General features: G+C 41.0%; 1 non-coding gene across 1 annotated transcript; it reads left to right on the top strand.

The window, feature by feature from the left end:
• Positions 1–20,403: 20,403 nt before the first annotated feature.
• Positions 20,404–20,480, top strand: Trnas-cga. The gene has a single exon. It is a non-coding gene; the product is annotated as a tRNA-Ser (tRNA).
• The last annotated feature ends 1,245 nt before the right edge of the window (positions 20,481–21,725 follow it).

Here is a 21,725-nt window from a genome sequence, read left to right as displayed (position 1 = left end):
CCTTTATCAAAGTCGGAAACGTGATGGTACGCATTTCTCCTCCTTACACGAGGCATCACAACAACGTTTCACCAGGCAACGGCGGTCGACCGCTGCTTGTGTATGAGAAATCGGTTGGAAACATTCCTCGTTTCAGCACGTTGTGGGTGTCGCCACCGGCGCCAACCTTGTCTGAATGCTCTGAAAAGCTAATCATTTGCATATTACAGCATCTTCTTCCTGTCGGTTAAATTTCGCGTCTGTAGGACGTCATCTTCGTGATGTAAGAATTTTAATGGCCAGTAGTGTATTAAGAGTTGTGGCGATTACTTTTGCTGGCCAGGGTGGCCGAGCGGGTCTAGGCGCTACAGTGTGGAACCGGGCGACCGCTACGGTCGCAGGTTCGAATAGTGCCTCGGGCATGGATGTGTGTGATGTCCTTAGGTTAGTTAGGTTTAATTAGTTCAGAGTCCTAGGGACTGATGACCTTAGAAGTTAAGTCCCATAGTGCTCAGAGCCATTTGAACCGTTTGCGTCGTTTTGGTATGAGCGTCACTCATTCACCTGTGACCGTGCTGCCCTACTTTGTCTTATTTTGTGATTACTGAGAGGCGAACTGATATAAGTTCAGAATGGCCTTCCTGTGGCTTCACTACAGTCACTAGAAAACACAAATCCGTATCCTTATACACTTGCTGGCAGAGTTGTGATAGCGTTGGCGCGTACGCATTGTTCGCGGGAGTCGGAAGTCTGTTCGCACCCCGCTGGCTGACACGGGCTGTGTCACGGCGAGTAGGCAGTACACCGACGTTACTCCGACAGAAACTCCCTGCAAATGGGCAGGACCCGACCTCGACCAGAACTGCCCTCCTGGCCTCTGGCTACGCTATTTGAGGGCAGAGGCGCGGCGGTGGCGTCTCGGAGCTATCGGAGCTACGGGACACACGGCTTCTTCCTAGCATCCTATTGGGGTCTCGTGATAACGCTCTGCTGTGCAGTACCTATGCGGTAGTCGATACTTGTTGCGCCACCGTCAATATCCGACGACACTCTAACTACAAATATCGTTAAACATCTTCAACATTTCGCGACCTTGTCAGCAACTGTATAACTACTCAAATGGTTCAAATGGCTCTGAGCACTATGGGACTTAACTTCTGAGGTCATCAGCCCCCTAGAACTTAGAACTACTTAAACCTAACTAATCTAAGGATATCACACACATCCATGCCCGAGGCAGGATTCGAACCTGCGACCGTAGCGGTCGCGCGGTTCCAGACTGTAGCGCCTAGAACCGCTCGGTCACTCCTGCCGGCTGTATAACTACTAATTTTAATTTTAATAATGAACAGCCTCAGCCGCGCGGGATTATCCGAACGGTCTAGGGCGAAACAGTCATGGACTGAGCGGCTGGTCCCGGTGGAGGTTCGAGTCCTCTCTCGGGCATAGGTGTGTGTGTTTGTTCTTAGGATAATTTAGGTTAAGTAATGTGTAAGCTTAGGGACTGAGGACCTTAGCAATTAAGTCCCATAAGATTTCACACAGATTTGAACATTTGAACAGCCTCAGTTGCACCGTTTACCTAGAAATTTACCTAGGTTTCAGTCGGGATAGCCCAACCTTCTTCAGAACAACAGTATCTAGCGTTTGTCCAAAGTGGACATCGTCAAGCTAAAACTACAAATCCATAAATTATCGTCAGAATGTAAAACTTTTCTGGCACTGCCTCGGCCGCACTGCGCGACCTCTACAACACAATACATGCACGTCTGCACGCTTGCATTCAACTTTCTGGTAGTTATACCGGTTATTAATGTTCCAGCGTTTCCAATTTGCAACGGCTTATCTCGTGTTTACGATCTTGCAATGCAAATCATTTAAGTACGTTGCCTAGACAAATGTACTCCGAAAATTGCGCTACTCCACATTATTTATTTTTTGGTGTGGCGATTTTTTCCCATCAGAGTACACATAGAGAGAAGATTTAATAAAATATTTTTTATTTACTCACTAAAACATAAGAACAACTTTCAATTTATGTTTGTATGCAGCAATATTTTTCTAATATGTTTCTGAAGGATGATGAATGCAATGTGATTTATAATGGCAAAAAGATATTTTTTCTGTTATATAATTACAATTTAACAATTTTCAGATTTTTTTTTGTTGTAATGTGAAATCTTGCTTCTTCTAAACTTCGTGATCCTAGGCCGACAGGAAGCACCCTATAAGTGTTGATGAGGAGTTTACGAGTATCGAATATGTGACAAAAACGGCCGTGTCTTTGATCGCATGGATTTAGAAGCTTCAAAGTTTTATACAGCCAAGGGAGCGTAGAACTTAGTATGTGACATAAATTTCAACTGGATACGTCTACCAGTTTCTAAATAAAAATCGGACAGACAGACAGACCACAAAGCAATCCTATAATGGTTCCTTTTCTACCGACTGTAATACGGAAACCTAAAGAGAACGCATCCACGAAGCCATATTTCTTCTTTTCCTGTTAACTTTTTTTGCTTATCGAATGCAAACAATGGAGAGCCGCAATCACTTCCACTTTCTCGCTTTCTTCCATTTCGTGGCTATAGCGCGCCTCTTGTAAACACTCCTGGCCTGGAAAATATTGTCGCAAACATTGCCAGCCAAGAATATCCGGCAGTGAAACTGTAACGCACACGTGACGCTTATTCGTGTGACCGCCATGTTGTCGGATAACAATTTAGAGCTATATTTTCTGGGGAGCGCCATCTTTACGATCGGTGGTGATGTTGTGGATGGTAGTTTTGCAGATCGCTTCTGTTGATCTTTGTGTAGACGAATGTGATCTCTTCTTTCTACTGGGCACAATTTTATGTTCATAAGATGTGCGCTGTATTATGATTGAAAAAGGCGCCACCTCCACCTATTGGAGGGCGTACTAACGTGGACTCTGAAACACTGTGCAGTTCGGTATTTCACACGTTAAAAAATATTGCCATAGGTGAAAAAACTGGTAACTGACAAATACAAATCCTAGAACTTACCGGGGATCGAACGGTGATCTGTAGATCCAGCATCTCACACATGACCTCTATATCAACGAGTCACATGATTTGGTAACACAAAGATACCGATTCAGGTTATCAACTTCAAAATGTGTAACTTGTACAATCGTTTTAATAATACAGATTATGAGTGTATTTCCATCAATTCTCTAGAACGTAAGCTCTTGTCTCTCATTTAAAATTTAGATCTTGTGGCATGACACAGCTCCAAACCCATCAACTTACTTGTATGGAAATGGATATTTTTAAGTCTTATTCTCTCCTGGATAAATTTCAGCGGAAGACCCTCCATTCCCTAAACACACTTTTGTATGAAGCCATCACACCGTCATATTGTTGCTGAGTACAGGTACCTACCTTTAGCACCTCCAAAGCTGGATAACGCGTAAAAGAACGTCCGGCCAGGGCGATGAATCTGCCAAGAACAGAATGGCTGCCCACTAATTTACTTCAGTTTGGAGAATTTGTATCTTCCCATGATTAACTACCAACCTATCACTTTAAACATTTCACGCAAATGTCAAAGCGAACGCGTGCTTCTGGTAATTGATGAATTTAATACGACAGCCTCATTGGGAGATGGTCTGGTGCTGATAACGTATTCGGAGGATAACCTATAAAGGAATTTAGCACAACAAATCATAAGAATGTAGGATTTTGTGGCAACGAAAGTAAAATGTGTCCTCTTAAAGACATTCCTGATCTTACATATTTGGCCCAGTTTTCTGTGAATAATAAACAGTATCAGGTAAGAAAGCAGATAACTTGAATCCTCATGCAAAGTTCTGCAGACACAAAGGTAACTAATTAGATAGCAGTACAGATATGAAATTAGGAAAAAATGGCACGTTCTTCGGTTATGTAAGTGCTGTAGTTAATCTTATCTTCGATGTGGTCTGTATCCTTTCTTGTGTCACGCACAGGGTGATTCAAAGGAACGGCAAATTTTGAAAGTTCTGTTGGTAGCCGTGGGCGATTGGTAGCACTGAATAACATACGCCAGTCTCGACGACATTTGCCATTTTGTTACTATGGATGCTTGGTGTGGTATGCAACGTGCATTTGTGATCAAAGCATTTTACAAGAACAATGGCAGTGTTGAGGGGGCACGTAGTGAAATCCGCCAGCATTTTAATTTAGGACGCCACGATCATATTCCATCAGCAAGTAATACATGGATACGTAATTTCGAGTAAACTGGTTCGGTAATAAAAAAGGAACTTCCAGGCCGTGTGCGAACCGTTCGTACACCAGACAATATCCTATCTGTTCAACATGCTGTCATAAGAAGTTCGCGTCACTCAACATCTTTACAGTTGCGTAGGTCAAGCGTTCGAAGAATATTAGTGCAAGAATTGCAATGCCATACACACAAGTTGCAGATCGTCTTGTAATTGAAATCCGAAGATCATGTTATGCTACCACAGTTCTGCGAATTAATGCTTCAAAAGGTAAACGAGGATGAGGATTTTATTAACGAACTGTGAATGTCAGACGGAGCCTATTTCCACCTTCGTGGATTTGTTAGCAAACAAAATTTTAGATATTTGATACAAGTAATACCTACGGAGCTACACCAGTGTCCATTGCACAGCAATGAAGTTACCGTGTGATGTGCTATGTCATCATACGCTGTGGTATCCACCTTTTTTTTTCTTTTCTTTTCTTTTTGTGGGGTTACCTTAAAAGCAAAGTGTTCCTTAGTCAACCTACGACAACGGAAGAATTAAAAGCCAAGATCTGAGAAACGATCGTCGAAATTTCAGTTGAGATGTTACGTCAAACCATGAACTATGTAACAAAGAGACCGCAGAATTTTGGAGTAGAGAAGCAGCTCACCTGCAAGATATCATCTTCAAAAAATAAATTGTACTGCATGTGTTCTAAAAGGGCATTATGTTTGTTATTAAATAAATATTTAAAAAAATTGTTTTCAAATATTTAATTTTCCAGATTTTTCCGTTTCTCTGAATCATTCTGTATTTTATATCTTCCCCACAGTAGATATACATTTCTGGCCATACATTACTGAGAATTTTGGGAGCCGGGGTAAGACTTGAGTGCCACTTATATAATGTCAAAGATATTCTAACATCTGCCAGATGATTCAAAATGTGCATTGTTAAGTTTTGCCCATGCATACAACTTTGATAAAGGAGAATAACATTTGACGCAGTGCTACGTGAGATTCGTTAGATGGGAACAGGCAATTTAAATACCTGTTAATATTTTCTGATATGGCATGGGAATAGGAATAGAAAGATCATGTGACAATGGTGTCTTCCTAAAGGTGGTGTTATGGAACGTAACTTACTAAAAAAATCAAAACGTAAAATTTAAGTATGATAATTGAATGATTTCTCCCGATTTTGAAACATAGTCACTAGGTTAAAACCGCGCACGGTGACCTTGGAGACAAGTTCGCACTAAAGATACAACTGCTTACAAGTCAATGTCGGTGTACGTCGACTTAGTGATACACGCTTTTAAATGTTCTCCATAGGCGAGAGGGTCGGGACTTGTTTAAACCTTCCACCGAGTTGCGGCTGCAGTGTTAGACCACAAAAGCACGTGAATACTAACCTCTGGCACCTTGCAGATTTATTGGTTATTTTTCTTAAATGCAACATAGATGCGGTAATATTAAATATACCGCACTTCAATGTACCGCGCTATTGCTGTTCCTGTAGACTATGTGATACTTAGCATCAGGGTCACGAACACGTCTTCAGATGACGTCAGGGTAACGAGCGAGCATACCTTCAGTTGTGCACGTTTCAAGCTTTTGCGTATGCGCAACTCTTGTGAGTCAAATCCCTACGGACTTGTTAAACAATGTGCACGATTCGTGGCGTGCGTAGCTACCCTGACCACTGAGCTACATATTTACGTCAGTGCCACCAGGAGGTAGCACACTGCACCAGACTTTTAGCCTTGCTCACTTGGCATAAATCGCTCTAGACTGTATCTCACTACTCAGATATGCCAGTCCACTCACTATATTGTAAAATCATATCAGGCATCAGTGTACGTTATTGTTATACTGGTAGAAAACCTATTTTATGTGTTACGTATATTTTGTTTTCGATTTTATCTTACAGTAATCCATTTGTATTCTACTCAAGTGATCATGTTGGTAGACATCACTGCTTGAGACACAAATGAATTACAGACATTGGCTGCGAGCAAGTATTGATTGAAATCAATTTGAAAATTTGTTTCGAACGCTTGTCTCCCTGCTTAGCTGCTTAGTGGGAAATGCGCTGACTAGTAAGCCATCCGGTCACTGCACGTGTTACCCTCTCACGCCTCCCATCGGACCCAAATTCTTAACTATTAATGTAGTGCCCTTGCTCTTTATCCTCATTACTCGCGGCATTCCGCCAATTCCCGTAAGAGTTAGAACTTGGTGTGCATCTGTACCGAAGAGATCGTTGACCGTCTCGCCTTAATTATGTATTCCCACAAACGGTAGTTTGTATTCTAATTTGGTTGCTTACTTTGCGGGAATCGGCTTTCGTGTGCAGTGTCAGCATGAAGCCTGTTCAAACTATATTAAGTGCTCACAGAAAAGTAAGTTACCAGGAAAAGTTAATCGCAAAGGAACTAATATCCCAGATTAAATCCGTTGATTGAAAAAGTGACGAAATCAAATAAATACGGCTACAAGTGAGTGTTTAACAAAGAAGTGTACAATAAATGTAAGTGGTTGTGTGGGTGCAATGTAAGAATGCCTGATTCCCAGCTCGGAAGTTAATTCGTGGACTAATACTGATGTTAGGAATCTTCCACATTTCTCCGAAAAAATAGAACAGCACGAAAACTCCAACTTTCACAAAAATGCCGAACGGAGGGTACAAGAAACTTATACATTATTTCGTTCTTGCCCTAAATAGAACTTAATTATGCGCAAACAACAAAAACCCACAAAAACAATTCTTTCTTTTGTTGGACAAGTTATGCACATTATTATTATTATTATTATTATTATTATTATTATTATTGGCAGTAGCTGCATTTGCATAAATTTGTTCATAAGGACAATTATTCTACAGCAGATGCTATTTCACTCTCTCAAATTTATCTGAATCTTAAAACTTGTGAAGATGCGGAATGTATACTCACGAACCGCCGTTGCTTCCATTCCGATTTTTTTGCAGCGGTGGTCCACGAAGAGAAGTTGGTTACCATATTCAGATCTGATTTGCATATGTAAACTAAGGAGTGACTTTTGCATTCTTTTTTCGCGTTAGCGGAGCCCGCAGTTATTGGTCGAGCCAAGCACCGTGACGAAGCCATCTATCTGCAGTTGCCGCGAGCAGTACGTGCTGCCACCTTCCGACCGGTCTTGAAACTACAACGAGGTGTCTGAGTGGGAACGTGTTAGCAGATACTGGAAAAGTACAGCACATCTTATGACACCTGTGGAATTTCTCTAGCTCATTAAATGACCGAATATAGCGAAAGACTGATAATTAAATTTATCTCATCTAGGGACATTTGCTTCTTCTAGCAATTAAACAACGAAGGAAACGCAAAAATGACCCTACTACGTATACAGATTCTCACCTGGAATCAACGCTTTCGCAGTAGCATTACATTATATCAGATTATTTCCAAACCCACTAAATGAACGTAAAATAGTTACTATATACACGTCGATCGGCAGCTCAAGACTTAATTATTTACATTTTCTAGGAAAATGAAACTTGATTTAAAGCACAGACACTACCGAATCTATTTTCTTCTTTAGGATCGGTGTGTCGGTGTACCGATTTTACGACACATTCCCATTATTTCAGCCCGCATTTTGTCGTAACGACGTAAGAGCTCTCTGTTTTTGTTATTTTAACAGCAAAATTTAATACGCTCAAGATTCTCATAGAGTTCTCACCGTCTTACTTATGGACCGGGGCGAAGCATCAGCGTCATCTTTTCTCTCTCTTTCGGTTCCAAACCGCACTCAAGCTCTGCCAGGAACGTACAGAAATAACCAAACCAATGTTTGGTGTAACGTTAATTCCTTTCAATAATGTCTCGCATCTGGAAAACCGCTATCTTTTCGATCAAAACAGTATCAACAATCATCGTACAGCCTTTTTTAAAAGACTTGTTTCACATTAAAAGACAATCCTCCCCGAATTCAGTACTGCAGAAAATAAAATGGCATTAACTTTCCTTCTAATTTCTAAAATGCTTGATGAGACTTAGCATTACATTTAATAGACTGTGAACACAATAAATTTGTAAGAACTGTCTCTCGTCTCTTATAAGCCACCAACAGGTAGTAGTCGTCATTTTTCCCCTTTTCTCACTTCTCTTATTGTTAATGAGAAATTATTTATTATTCAGTTGGCTATTACGAACATCACTATCTAATCACGATATAATTTTAAGAGATAACCAAATCTGGAACAGAAGATTGTACAGTTATTTTCTAAACCAGACAAACATCACATGTAGTAGCTATTACATTTTAAAGAAACACTAAACATTACTATAAACAAAGATCATCAATATGCACACATTTCAGAAAAGAAGTAATTTGAAAGAAATTGCAAGTAGTTATTTTACAGCTATAAAACAACAGTTACCATGTTCAATTGCAATTTACGTCTCATTCAGGAACATTACTATTACCATTACTATTATTATTATTGTTACACTAATGTATTGAGATGCTTATGATCATTAGCTGTCTTACAGTGATCGTATGTACCTAAGAATTCAAAATACAGTGTGTAAAGTGGTCGTAGTACAAAGGTAAATAGTAGAAGTCCAACAAGAAACTAGTTGTAAAAAAAGGATTGAAAACGGCATATGTGCCAATGTGCACACATTTGTTAATGAAAAAGCATGAAGAAAGAAGTTAAAAGGGAAACACAAAAACGACAGTTGCCAAACAATTAGCAAAAGAGCCGAATAAAACATAAAATCCAAGGAAACTAATGTAAAGTATAATTTATTAGTGGATAATCCAGGTGAGCGAATACTAAGTAACCTTCGAGCTGAAAACTAATTACAGACAAACAGAACACGTTCAGAACTCAAATAAGAAGGAGCGATATCTGTTAGATTGAACGGCCATTACGATGTAAACATAGAATTAAAAACATCATACACTCATTTTAACCGAGTATAAAAGGAGTTGCTTGGCTTATACTCTCAAGAGCTAGTTACATTAGTTTGAACTGCACTGTTTTTCCGTAGCTGAATGGTGTGGTTCGGTATAACCTGCATAGGACGCCATAAATTTGTTACGTTGATAATGCATTTGACATTTAATGTGAACAAAACGGATAACAGATCAGCAACGCACAGGAACGCACCTCCAACAGAGGTCGATTGTAATTGTGCTCTAACATAACGATCAACCAAGCGTCCTTTCACGTGATAATTGTTAATATAAGCGGTTCATCGGTATAAGAAATAACTAATGCATTGATTTACCTATGCGCCCATGACTGGGAACAGCATCAAGCGTCGCAGGAGAGGCGGGAAAATAAAGGACACAGTAAAGGGAAAAAATCATCCACACATCAGTTCACTTTCTTAACGAGAGTAAAAACATCCTACTTCCCTACGACAAGTTACCACACATCTGTTGTAAGACCACCAGTGAGAGTGCCTCTCCATTCCATGGGTGGCCATGAGTTCCCAAAACCCCTTCAAGATTTTTACATCGTATTTTGAAAAATGAGGGGAAAACACGTAGGCATGTAAGTTCTCGTGCAGCATGGAATGCCACTTATTACTCGCCGTTTACATACTATAATGGTCGTAACTGTGGTACCAAAATTCACAGTCGAGATTCGTTCACTTTGATTTGACTTAGTACAACGGGGCGGGTACAACTGGGATTCTACTTTACAGCATAAAGGAGTCTCATGGACTAGTGATTACACCTGGAAGCCATGGGGAAGAAAAAAATGTTATCTTCCGCAAAGACTCAAGAGATTTAACTGTAATCGCGTTGTTACATGTGCTGAAGGCAAACGGGGTCGAACATTTACTTGGTAGAGTGGTTGATGGCTTAGATGTCATTCAGCACCATGTGGGAAGTCGCTGAACAAATAAACAAGTCATTAAAACGGTGCAATTCGAATAAAATTATACAGAGTTAAACAGACCTAACATTCAGAAGGATTACAGCAAGAAAGTCTGGGGATAAATTCAGACAAGCATTACCGCACTGTTCCTCCAGTTATCGTGGCAGCAGTTTGGATCAGAACTAAGCTCCTTCGCGGAGTTCTCATTTTCTATACGCAGGATTCGCGCAATATAAATAGTTCTTCGATAGGTTTTGATGAATGAGTTTGCAAGTATCAAAATATGCGACATAAATGGCCGTATCTTCGGACTGCATTGACTTAGAAGCTTAAATTTTTTAGATTGCCAAGGACAGTACACCTCAGTTAGTATTTCATATACATTTGAGCTTGATACGCCATCCGATCCTGAGAAAAAGGGATCTTAACAGACGGACAGATATGGGACGCGATGTCATGAGGATTCCGTTTTTAGCGATTGACGTACGGAACCCTACAAAAGGAGGACACAGTATTCATGCATGGTTGTTGTTATTTCGTTATCTTCATCATGTTACAGTTTTGTACTCTACTTAAGGAAATTTATTTACCTCAAGACGTACCTATCGTGTAGTTAGCGAATTCTACTCTTTTAAAAAATGGACTACTGTTAATTTTTTGCAGATGCGTTCTGATACTTCAGTTAACGATTCCACCTCATACTTGAGCGATGTATGTTTCAGAATAACAGCAGAATTGTTAGTTCAGTAAGACAAGATTTTCACTTGTCCGGTTCGATATGCAAGTAGTTGGACAACGCCGATCTTAATCCAACAAATACGACGTTCTTAATGTTCTGTATAGACTAAGGCTTCAGAGTGATTAATTGCAACGATGGTGCTTCTTTGCCTTTACGGCATAACGAGGTTTTATTTAAGATGATAAACTGACAGTATAGTTTCCTATGACAAAGGTTTGTGGTTCTCATAATTAATGGCAGACTTGTTTCATACTTGTTAATTTCATTATGGTTTATTTAATTTAGTCCCTGGGCGGAGAAAATGCCTCGACCCAGCCGGGAATCGACACCGGGTCCAGAGGATTGACAATCCGTCACTCTGATCTTTCAGCTACCGGGGGCGGACAATTCATTATGGTGACTGAGCTTCACCGAAACTAGTCAAATAGACTTTCTGTAATTTACTACGACTCTGGCTTGACTACTGCACTAAAGACAAATAAATTTGAAAAAAAACTTACATTTAGTCACGCTCCTTAAGATAGTCATGTCTAATTACTCAGTAAGTTCTGCCTAACGTTACACATCTAAAGGCAAAATTTGTTTGGTTTGTTACCTGTAAATCTATTGGTGTATTCTCCTTCCTCTAGCAGTTATGACTTGTTATGTAGCTTAGATTTCACCTTTACTATTGCATTCGATGCTACTACTTTGTACTTACATTACGTTTGTAGCATTTTTACGTACTGAGCGCCTTATTGGCTGATAATGACATCATGCGGAAGACGGAGTCTCTCCTACTTTACCCTTAGCCCCTCCATGCTACCAAGCAGTTGACGTTCATGTCTCAAGAGACAGTACCTACTCCATGCCCACCTCAGCCTGCCACTATTTGGTATATTTTCTTTTGGTTATTCTTATGTTTATATGTCTCAGTTTGTAGCTCTTATCGTTACATGTCCCTGTAAGTCTGTTAATGTAATAATATTTCAGAGGATGGTATGAAGATGGTCTTAAAAATAGAATGAAATCGGTCACCATCTCAAAACGTTTTTATGCAATCAAAACTGTTTTAGTTGTTAAAAAATGTTTCACTTGGATCGCTGTTGTTCCAATGGTCCTCATAAAAATTATTAAAGGGAAAAAGCTTAGCATTATTATTATTCAAAGATGAGATATCCTCATACCTGTGTCCCGAAAAACTCGACCTTCATACGAGTGCCCACCGCTGCAGTCCAAGTTTGTCCACACGCGGCCATGCCATAGCTCTTGGGAGAGAAAGGTGGTGGGGGTAGCAGAGACGCACCTAGGAACCTGCGGCTAACATAACTGTCCGAACACGAAGACGCTCCTTAGCATTCCCTGTGGGTGTAGATAAAACCTCTCTGACTTCTTGTATCGCAAGATGGCTTAATTATCATACTATGCTACAGGTTACATGTACACACAAAGGATTCAAACTAACCGCAGTCACACAGTCATTCATCCTTGCTTTCAATGGAATGGTACAGGCACAAAAATATGTGGAGGTGAACGGGTATAAATGCTCCTCTCCCTCACAAAGACATATTACATTCACGTACAGGTAACCTGTGGCGTCATCTGCAGATAATGCTCACAGTGAGAGCCTTTCTCTATAAAACGGTTGTAATGGACCCATTTCAAAATAAGACCACCACTCTGTTTTTTTTTTTTTTAATCTCATTTTGTTCGGTTTCGTTCGTTGCATCTGCTCGAGACGGACGTCGTAAGACATCCATTTAAGTACGTTGTTGATCGATTAACTCAGTTTTTTTATTACAGAGGGCATCTAACCCTCTGACCGAACTCGCTGAGCTACCGTGCCGGTTTGTTCGTAGTTCTGACACAGTGGAAGCTTTTTAGTTCAAATGGCTCTGAGCACTATGGGACTTAACATCTATGGTCATCAGTCCCCTAGAACTTAGAACTACTTAAACCTAACTAACCTAAGGACAGCACACAACACCCAGTCATCACGAGGCAGAGAAAATCCCTGACCACGCCGGGAATCGAACCCGGGAACCCGGGCGTGGGAAGCGAGAACGCTACCGCACGACCACGAGCTGCGGACAAGCTATTTAGTTCCCTTTAGTCTAATCTATTGATGTTAGTTTCAGCAACACGGAGAATGAGTGCGTTATTTTTACGATATTGACAGTTTGGGCCATCATACTGTACGCTATCTAACTTTTAATGGCTAAGAGGTCATTCACATAAGCAGATGCCTCTTTCGCTAGGCTGAATAGTCCATTCTTCTTAATTTTAGTATCTACATTGGTATAACCAACAAAGACAGCATATTTGTAGCCATAGGGTGTACAAAAACACACACAGTACTCGACCATTGTTGGAGAATGCTTACTAAACTACCGTTATTAATTATTGAGTTGTTTACGATAAAATAGCCGTCACGTTTTCAAAAAGAGATTTTGTAATTCCCATGATGTTGGAATTAGTTCACCGAGTGATGCAGTTGATTTGTAGGTCCTGTATCGATTTGCATAGCATTTTAGTATAAGATTGTAAATTTTATTTATCAGCTCATCGCCAAATTTTTGTTTGGAGATTGTAGCTATTTCTAAGATTTATGCGGAGTTTCCGGGAAATGAAGTTAATTGATTTCATGTAAACGTCTTCATCTTTTAAAATTTAAACAAGGTCGTCCATTATATTACACAATGCAACAATGAAAAAAATATTCTGTGACACTTTATTGGAAATGTTGGCGTTTGCACGTGACTGAGACACGGAACTCCCAATTTTTCGTTTGATACCCCTTTCTCCCACGCAGTAAAACAAAAATATTGTCATAAGATGCCTTGTTGTAGATAATGCGTTCACAATGTTCACTGAAGGAAATTCATTATTACTCCCAGATTTATACAAAGTATGATGTATGGAATAGATTGCTGTTTAGTTTATCTAATTCCCATTCTATTCACGGACAAAGTGTGGCAATGAGCGCTCATGCTGTTTTGAGAATAAACACCCCTATCGAAGAGAGGGCTATTATATCATGTACAGTATGCATAAGCTTCACTATAGGAGTGTGGTGATTTGATGCAGAAGCCGTATTTCATGGTAAGCCTTTATTAGCCGGTAAGCTGCAGCGCTAGCACGTACACTGGAGGGCCCTCCTGACTTTACCGTGTTGCTGTTGTGTTTCAGGAGGGCAGCCATGTTCGCGCGACTGTGCCAGCACAATGTCGCCGGTGAGTAGCCACGGCACGCCGCTGCTGCTCCAGCCGACGAGGCAGCGACCTTAGACAGGCGCCTTCAGTGCGCTGGAAGCTGCGCTGCCCACCTCCTCATGCTCTGCTACTGTGTCCTCCTTATCCAGGACTACACTGACCGCACCGTGTTGCCTCACTTAATTGTACATAACAAGGGCGAGTGTATGTTGCGACGGCTCCGACCTCCAAAGGGACATCCAGCTACTCTCAGCAATACCTAACGTTTTTTTTCATATTATGTGAAGGGCTTATTTCAATAGTGGTACAAGTCCATAACCTTCACTTTTCTGCCTGTAATGCTTCTGAAATTAATGATCCAAACAAACAGACAGAAAGGTTCATCTCTAGCAACAAGCCATATGCTTGAATATTTCTGGTCTCTCAACTGCAGATTTTTCAGAGCTCATTTAACTTTCGGACTCTGTATCTCAAAATGAACAAAAATGGACTTGTACTACCATTGAAATAAGCCCTTCATGTAATGGATGGCTCGAGTGATATATTGCTGCGTTATTCCGTTTTAGTTTCCATATAAGCGGCGTTAGGGTAGCGTACGATCTAGTTTATCTCGTAGTTTTATTATTTCATTACATTATCAATCGACAGTCTAAAAACACAAGAAAAATTAACAGAATTTGACAGGAATCGATTAATTCAATAAAGACGAATTTATATACTATTTTATTCACGTCAGACTATTAGTAAATGATAAAACAGCACAAGAAATTGACACTTTGTTTCCTGCTTTACACTGCACAGTTCTACGTTGATTATACTGAAGAGTTTAATTTTTTTGGTTTATCTTGTTAGCGAGGACTCGCTTTGATTGGTGCGTCGTATCACGGGCCTCATAGTAAGAGCAGACTGTAACTGGTCCGTCATGTTATTGACTTCGTGATTTGGGAACATTTTCATTGGAAGGAAATATTACAGAACACGCTGAGAGGGCTCATTTTCGTTGGCAGGAAATATAACCGGCCACGCAATCAAGGCACACACTTTCAGTGGTTCGTCACATGACAGGCTTGAAAACAAGGACACGTTTTCATCTATCTGTCATATGACTGTATCCACGTTAAAGGGTTAGAGACCTCTGATACGATCAAGAACTATATCTCCACATGGCAAAAAAAAATCTAGCACCCGTTACAGCCAATGGAACGAAATTTTATTGGATCGTTCATATTGGTTGTCTTAGCATTGTCGAAAAAATTTCAAGTGCCTGTCTCTTCTATCCGTAATAAAAAAAACTGTGTATAAGTATGCCTGTGTGATCCAAATCTATCCGATGTGCATGTTACATCAAAACGTGTTAAGGTATTCATAAAACGTTATTGCAATTTTGCGCATATATTTTGTGATTGCACGTTGGTGATATAGCGGGGAGCAGCAAAAGAATATAACAATTTTTAATTGGTATTATCTCTTGTATTACACAACATTCAACATGTTTATTGATACAACATATTGGGGTATATGTGGAATTGAAGGGCTCCAAAATCAAGTGTGTAAAACAAAGTCTTGCGGTTTGTAAGTAACGTTGTAGTGTATAAGCAGTGTCCTAGTTTTGCTGTACATTTTTCAAGTCGCCTGCTAAAGTTGACAAAACAAACCCTCCACTTCATTTGGTATGGAACTATTTCCTGGTGAATGACCCCTTTAATGTTGTCTAATGTTCGTGATTTGTTTACGTGCAACCAGGGTTTAAAGTATTCAAATGGTTCTGAGCACTATGGGACTTAACATCAATGGTCATCAGTCCCCTAGAACTTAGAACTACTTAAACCTAACCAACCTAAGGACATCACACACATCCATGCCCGAGGCAGGATTCGAACCTGCGACCGTAGCAGTCGCGCGGCTCCGGACTGAGCGCCTAGAACCGCTAGACCACCGCGGCCGGCTTAAAGTATTCCATAAAAAGAGGACAAACATGCTGAGAACTGCCGCTCGCGTCGGCCAAGTAGTGTCACGATTAGGGGAAATTATGCCAGCAGGAAATTTGACAGTTAGCTGTGTGAACGGTCCCCCATGTTTCGGAAACCATATTATTTGTAATTTTTGCGTATTAGCTTTGTGATTGAAAGTTACTGACAGTGCAGGAAGGGTGCGGTAAAAAGATGTAAAGGCTTATGTGTCGTCGTCTTAGTCCGCAATGATAACAACTGCTTGTGTACCAATCCTTCAAAAAAGTATGGCCTAGTTACATATTTCATTAACCCCAAAGCATACTGTCACTTTGTCACTGTGAAGGGGATGTCCATGCATGTCTTTAGGTACTTCACTTGACCAAAAGCGGGTGCTGTCATTGTTAACATCACCATATAAACGGCAATGAAATTCATTGCTCTTCAGGAGAACTAAGTGACGAGTCATAACTTCAGTCGTATGGTCTGAAAATGTTGCGCGTTTTGCGTAATCTTGAGCCTGCAGCTACTGAACCACCTCTGTATGGCTGAAAGAGTAAATTATAATGAAGAACTCGTCATACCATGAGACTGGATTCATAGCAGAAGCCTGTTTATGACCTGGCTATATGGACTAGGCTCCATAGCGTATCTTACTCTCTCAATGTTTTCTTGTGTTCGTTCTGACGATACACGATCTGTTTCGCTGAAGTTCTTACTCATAACAAAATTATATCGACTGGAACACGTCCTCTTCGACCCAGCTGACGTGCTAGCGGTAAAGATGCTGAGTTGCAACGTAGCTTAAAAATGTTTGCATATCAAATGCGCGGTGCTAAAACGACTAAGACCTGCTCACACGCAAGAGCAAGCGGATTAGGGATAGCTTCTGCATGGTTGTGGATGCTCTTGCCACCACAGTGAAGAAGAGTGGAATGTTGGGGCATTCTCGAGTAAGTGGCAGGTTGTCAAATCTTAAACTACCCGTCGGCATGACAAATGATTGCTGCACTGGCGAGATGTGCAGTATCACCGCATAAGATTGCTGCCAGGTCAAGGGTGCCCGGTGCACGGGACACCTCACCTCCGACTGCTTGTGGACAATGGGCTTCGTAAGTACCAGCGTGGCGAGGGTTTACCGAGAGGACCTTGATTCGCGTGCAACCCCTGCCACCCGAGTAAAATGCCGGGGCGACAGCGTGTTGGTTACAAAGACACCCGTCGACTATCACGGACTGTAAAAAGGGTAGATTCACTACAGAGCAGAAACCTCTTACCAATCCACAGTTCTGTGCTGGACAAGAACGATGGTGAATTGCCACGCGAAGCTACCTCTCCATACAACGAACGCCTCGACCCGCTTCTTTTTCAGCTGAACAACCAACAGCTGCAGATTTGCACAGTCGTGACTATTATAGTTCACTTACGGCGATGAGGTATCGTTCCTTTCGCTGATCTCCTCAGAGGTATGTGTCCCAAAACAAGTTATCAGAGGACCAGTGTGAACTTTCTGCCGACAGATAAAGAGAAAACTGCTAATCATTAGAAGAACGTTATAATTTACAGCTCGCACATGTAGGTTGCATTCTCTTTCAACTTTATTTTTTACCCTTTGCTCCCCTCCGCTTCGTATTGTGGCATCGGATTAGTTCGCGCCTGCAGGCAGGCAACCCAATGATCAGATCTGCAAAGCGGGCTGCTGTGGCTTCTTCCCGGACTGCACGCACGTGTTGACACTTGGTGTGCCACAATCGGTCCCCTTATTGCGCACCTGTATTGTCAGCTAAAAACTTGGAAACGTGCTCTATCTACTGATGATTGTTTTCTGTATGTTTCGTAGTTTTTTCCAGTCGTATTCTGAAGTCTCATAGGCACTTACGAATAGCCCCTTCTCACATTGGAAAACGAAACGGTGCAAAATATATTTATCATAATGTTACTTCTGGCTGTTCGCCTCCCTAGCTTCGACCCACACAGAGGATCCGGATTCGCATCCCGGTACTCTCTGAGATTTTTCCTTTGTGGCAGGTGAAAGGCAGAGCCACGGATTTAGTGGGGAGGTGGAGCGGACTGGTTGCACGCTGAAAGTCGAACTCTCTTTATTATAAAATTTATTAATTTTCCGTAGCCCAACCACTTTTTTATGCACTGGCTGAACAGTCGACTCCGTACCCTGCCATTTCATTTATTTTGTTGAAAGCAAGTGTTAGTCTCTTCCTTTATTTAAAGCCCAACAATCATTAGTTAATCAGTTTCATCTTACACTGATATCCCCCTATTTTTGTTTTGCAACATTCACTTACAAGAGCTTATGCAAAGACAACACCCCCAAAAATTTAAACAACAATAGTGAAACAATTTTCTAAAATAGCCTCCATTGAACAAAGTTGCATTTCACTCCCTTAAGTTTAAATTTTAAAAAAAAGTTCAAACAATACCAGAAGCAAACATAATTCAGTGTGCAGAGCGCACTTAACCACTTTTGACTATTAAGAATCAGGTCGCGTAGCTATCAGTTAGTTCCCAAAGTGGGCTACTTTAATGAAGACAGTTGATTTACAATAATCTATAAACTATCGATTAAGAGGACGCTTTCCATTAAATTTCCACCAGTTAAATCAGTCTGTCAAAAGCATTTACGAGAACGCTTCATAGCAAATAATTTAACCATAGCTCACGCATAGCTCAGTTTATCTAGAACAGTTACCAACATATTAACCTGAGAGCTCTCCGCTATTTCTGGTAATTACTACACTGTGCCAGTCCTCAAAGAAAAAAAAATTCCAGTTTACTGTATAACCGTACACAGCGAGATGTTAAAATAACAGAAAAGACAACCTTTTATCAAAGTACCATGTACAGACTAACCTTATTTAAAATTACATAACATCTAACTAGCCACCCCTTGCACCGAGTGTGTCTTTGTATTGCTCGTGCTACATTTTTCTGGCCTGACTACCAGAACAATAGGTTCATCTCGATCAACATGGCAGGTTATATATACTTCGTGCCTTATTTCCACGAAACCAAATCAACTTATTGTTACTGGCGCTGTCTATATTTCTCTCCCTCTTAAGAGATCGGTTTCTCAACACAGTTCTACGAGGTTCTAGAATAAGCCCACTTCACCGGGTGAAATCTAAACCAGTTCCCTCGTTTTCAATGACCAGAAGTTTCAAAAATTCCAAAAGCAACATGCTATCTTTCTAAAAAAGATGGCTATCGTGGCGTGTCGTCTTTTTCCTTCGCATGTGGCTTCCTTTACACATGCACGCTCCTTTGCTTCCAGCAGCCCCACTAATGTACGTCAACTCGCTGGCCGTTACGCTCACAAAAATCCCCCTCCTCGTGGTGCAGAACCACTTATTTTCCTTGCCCGCGAGCGCTCTTCTCTTGCTCGTATAATCATACCACCAAAGACATTCTATGAAGACGAAACAGCCAATCGATTCCAGCGGAAATCTCGAAGGCTCATTAGGACTGGGACGGGCGCACTCACCAAGAGGCAACCTGACGATCTACTTGACCGAGTAGTAGCGGCTCGAGGTCACGAAATCTGACAACGGCCGGGAGAGCGCTCTTCTTACCCCTCGCTCCTCCATACTGCACCCAATAGCGCAATTGGGGGAGGATGACACGGCAGTCGGTCGGTACTATTGGGTCCAAGGACACATGGACGGAGTTTACGAGTTTACTCCTGACTGCGACATTAATTGAAAAATACGTACGTTAACGTGTTTCATTCCAAAAAATATTGATAGTCAAAGGCTTAAAAGACAGAGCGCACTATACCTATCAAGAGGATGCATAACATTCAGTGCCTCACTGAAAAAAGGTTTCATTCTATCAGGTTTGACTGAAGCTACTAAATAAAACAAGTTATTTACTAAAATTAGGGTGCTCTATTATCGCTTTAGCGATATACATGATGCTACCAAGTACGCCCTAAGGCGCAGTTCTTGAGATAAAAGCATACTTAATCAAAGTTTTCTACTGTTCTGTTCATTCATACAGCACTTTCTTTCACTAGTAGTCAGCGTAAACATAGAACCCGCGACCTGTTGTCCAAACAATTGCAGTTTCAACCAGGAAAGAAACAAACTTCCTGGCAGATTAAAACTGCGTGCCCGACCGAGATTCGAACTCGGGACCTTTGCCTTTCGCGGGCAAGTGCTCTGCCCGCGAAAGGCAAAGGTCCCGAGTTCGAGTCTCGGTCGGGCACGCAGTTTTAATCTGCCAGGAAGTTTCATATCAGCGCACACTCCGCTGCAGAGTGAAAATCTCATTCTGGAAACATCCACCAGGCTGTGGCTAAGCCATGTCTCCGCTATATCCTTTCTTTCAGGAGTGCTAGTTCTGCAAGGTTCGCAGGAGAGCTTCTGTAAAGTTTGGAAGGTAGGAGACGAGATACTGGCAGAAGTAACGCTGTGAGTACCGGGCGTGAGTCGTGCTTCGGTAGCTCAGTTGGTAGAGCACTTGCCCGCGAAAGGCAAAGGTCCCGAGTTCGAGTCTCGGTCGGGCACGCAGTTTTAATCTGCCAAGAAGTTTCATATCAGCGCACACTCCGCTGCAGAGTGAAAATCTCATTCAGGAAAGAAACAGTCTCAAAAACCACAGAATATTTGTCAGTTTAGTAAGGTCGCCCAAAACTACGAGTATATTGTTCGCTAGTATTCCGTAACCTGAAATTCCTGAAATACGGTTCATAGCATGTCACACTGTCGTTTAGTCCACTGGAAGAAAATCGCAATTTTCACTATAAATCACAGCACTACTGAAAACGAGCTTTCAACGGATCCAAGTGGTTTTCAAAATATTCAACTTTTCAACAAAAAGCAAATTAGAACATTTTCACGAAACTTCTAGAGCACTGAGCGGTAAGTCCTCACATTACTGAAGCTGTAAGTAGACTCCTGGCGACGAGCGGGCGTTAATCTCTTCCACTTTCAGAACTAGCAGCAGTCTTTCAAATGATAGAGCGCAGCAACCGTTAGTCATTTTTTACAGGTTCTAATAAGCAAATGTTGATTTCAGCTACTTGTTAGCCATTATCAATGCACTATTCCATAGCATGAATGCATGTCCTAGTACGTCAATCCTCTGCTGCGCAGGCTTCTGTCACAGTTCGTTCAAGACTCCTCTCTGATAAGCTGGAACGTACTGTAGCCAGTTACCTTCATGACTTTGGGCGGACAACGCGGTGATTTCCCTGCCTGGCCAGTCCTCACCTCCGAATATAATTTAAACATGTGCCAAAATTTATACTTTCCCCAAAAAAATATAAACTGGAAACAGCTGCATCTGTAGTTAAGGAGAGAAGTAAAGATATGTTTCTAGAATACTTAAACTAGCTAATTTAATTCGTATTGAAAGCCACAAATGTGACTCACTATTCACTATTCACACGATCATTCGTCATTACTTATTAAAAGTGACAAGCCTCATACTTCACATGCATGGTCCATTCACCCCCTCATTCTCTCACGCAGCACAGTAACCGAAAATTATTGTTTCAAACAACTAAAAATTATAATTACGAGTGTAAACAGAAATCATGATATAAAATATAGTATTATATGTTTGACATTGTGTCAAGGGTTGGGGTTGATTTGAGTCGTTATATTATTCTTCAAAAATCACGTTCGCCAAGATCGGTTGTAAATCGATCTTGGTGATTCTGATTTTTTAAGAATAATATAAAATATAGTTTTTTGAGCAACTTATTGCTTAATTAACTATTTCAGAACAAAGTGTTTAATTAAAGCACTTTT

Source organism: Schistocerca piceifrons, chromosome 1 (assembly GCF_021461385.2).
Source record: "Schistocerca piceifrons isolate TAMUIC-IGC-003096 chromosome 1, iqSchPice1.1, whole genome shotgun sequence".
Lineage (NCBI taxonomy): Eukaryota > Metazoa > Arthropoda > Insecta > Orthoptera > Acrididae > Schistocerca > Schistocerca piceifrons.
Note: the sequence above shows the minus strand (reverse complement) of the source record. Positions and strands in the feature narration are given on the sequence as shown.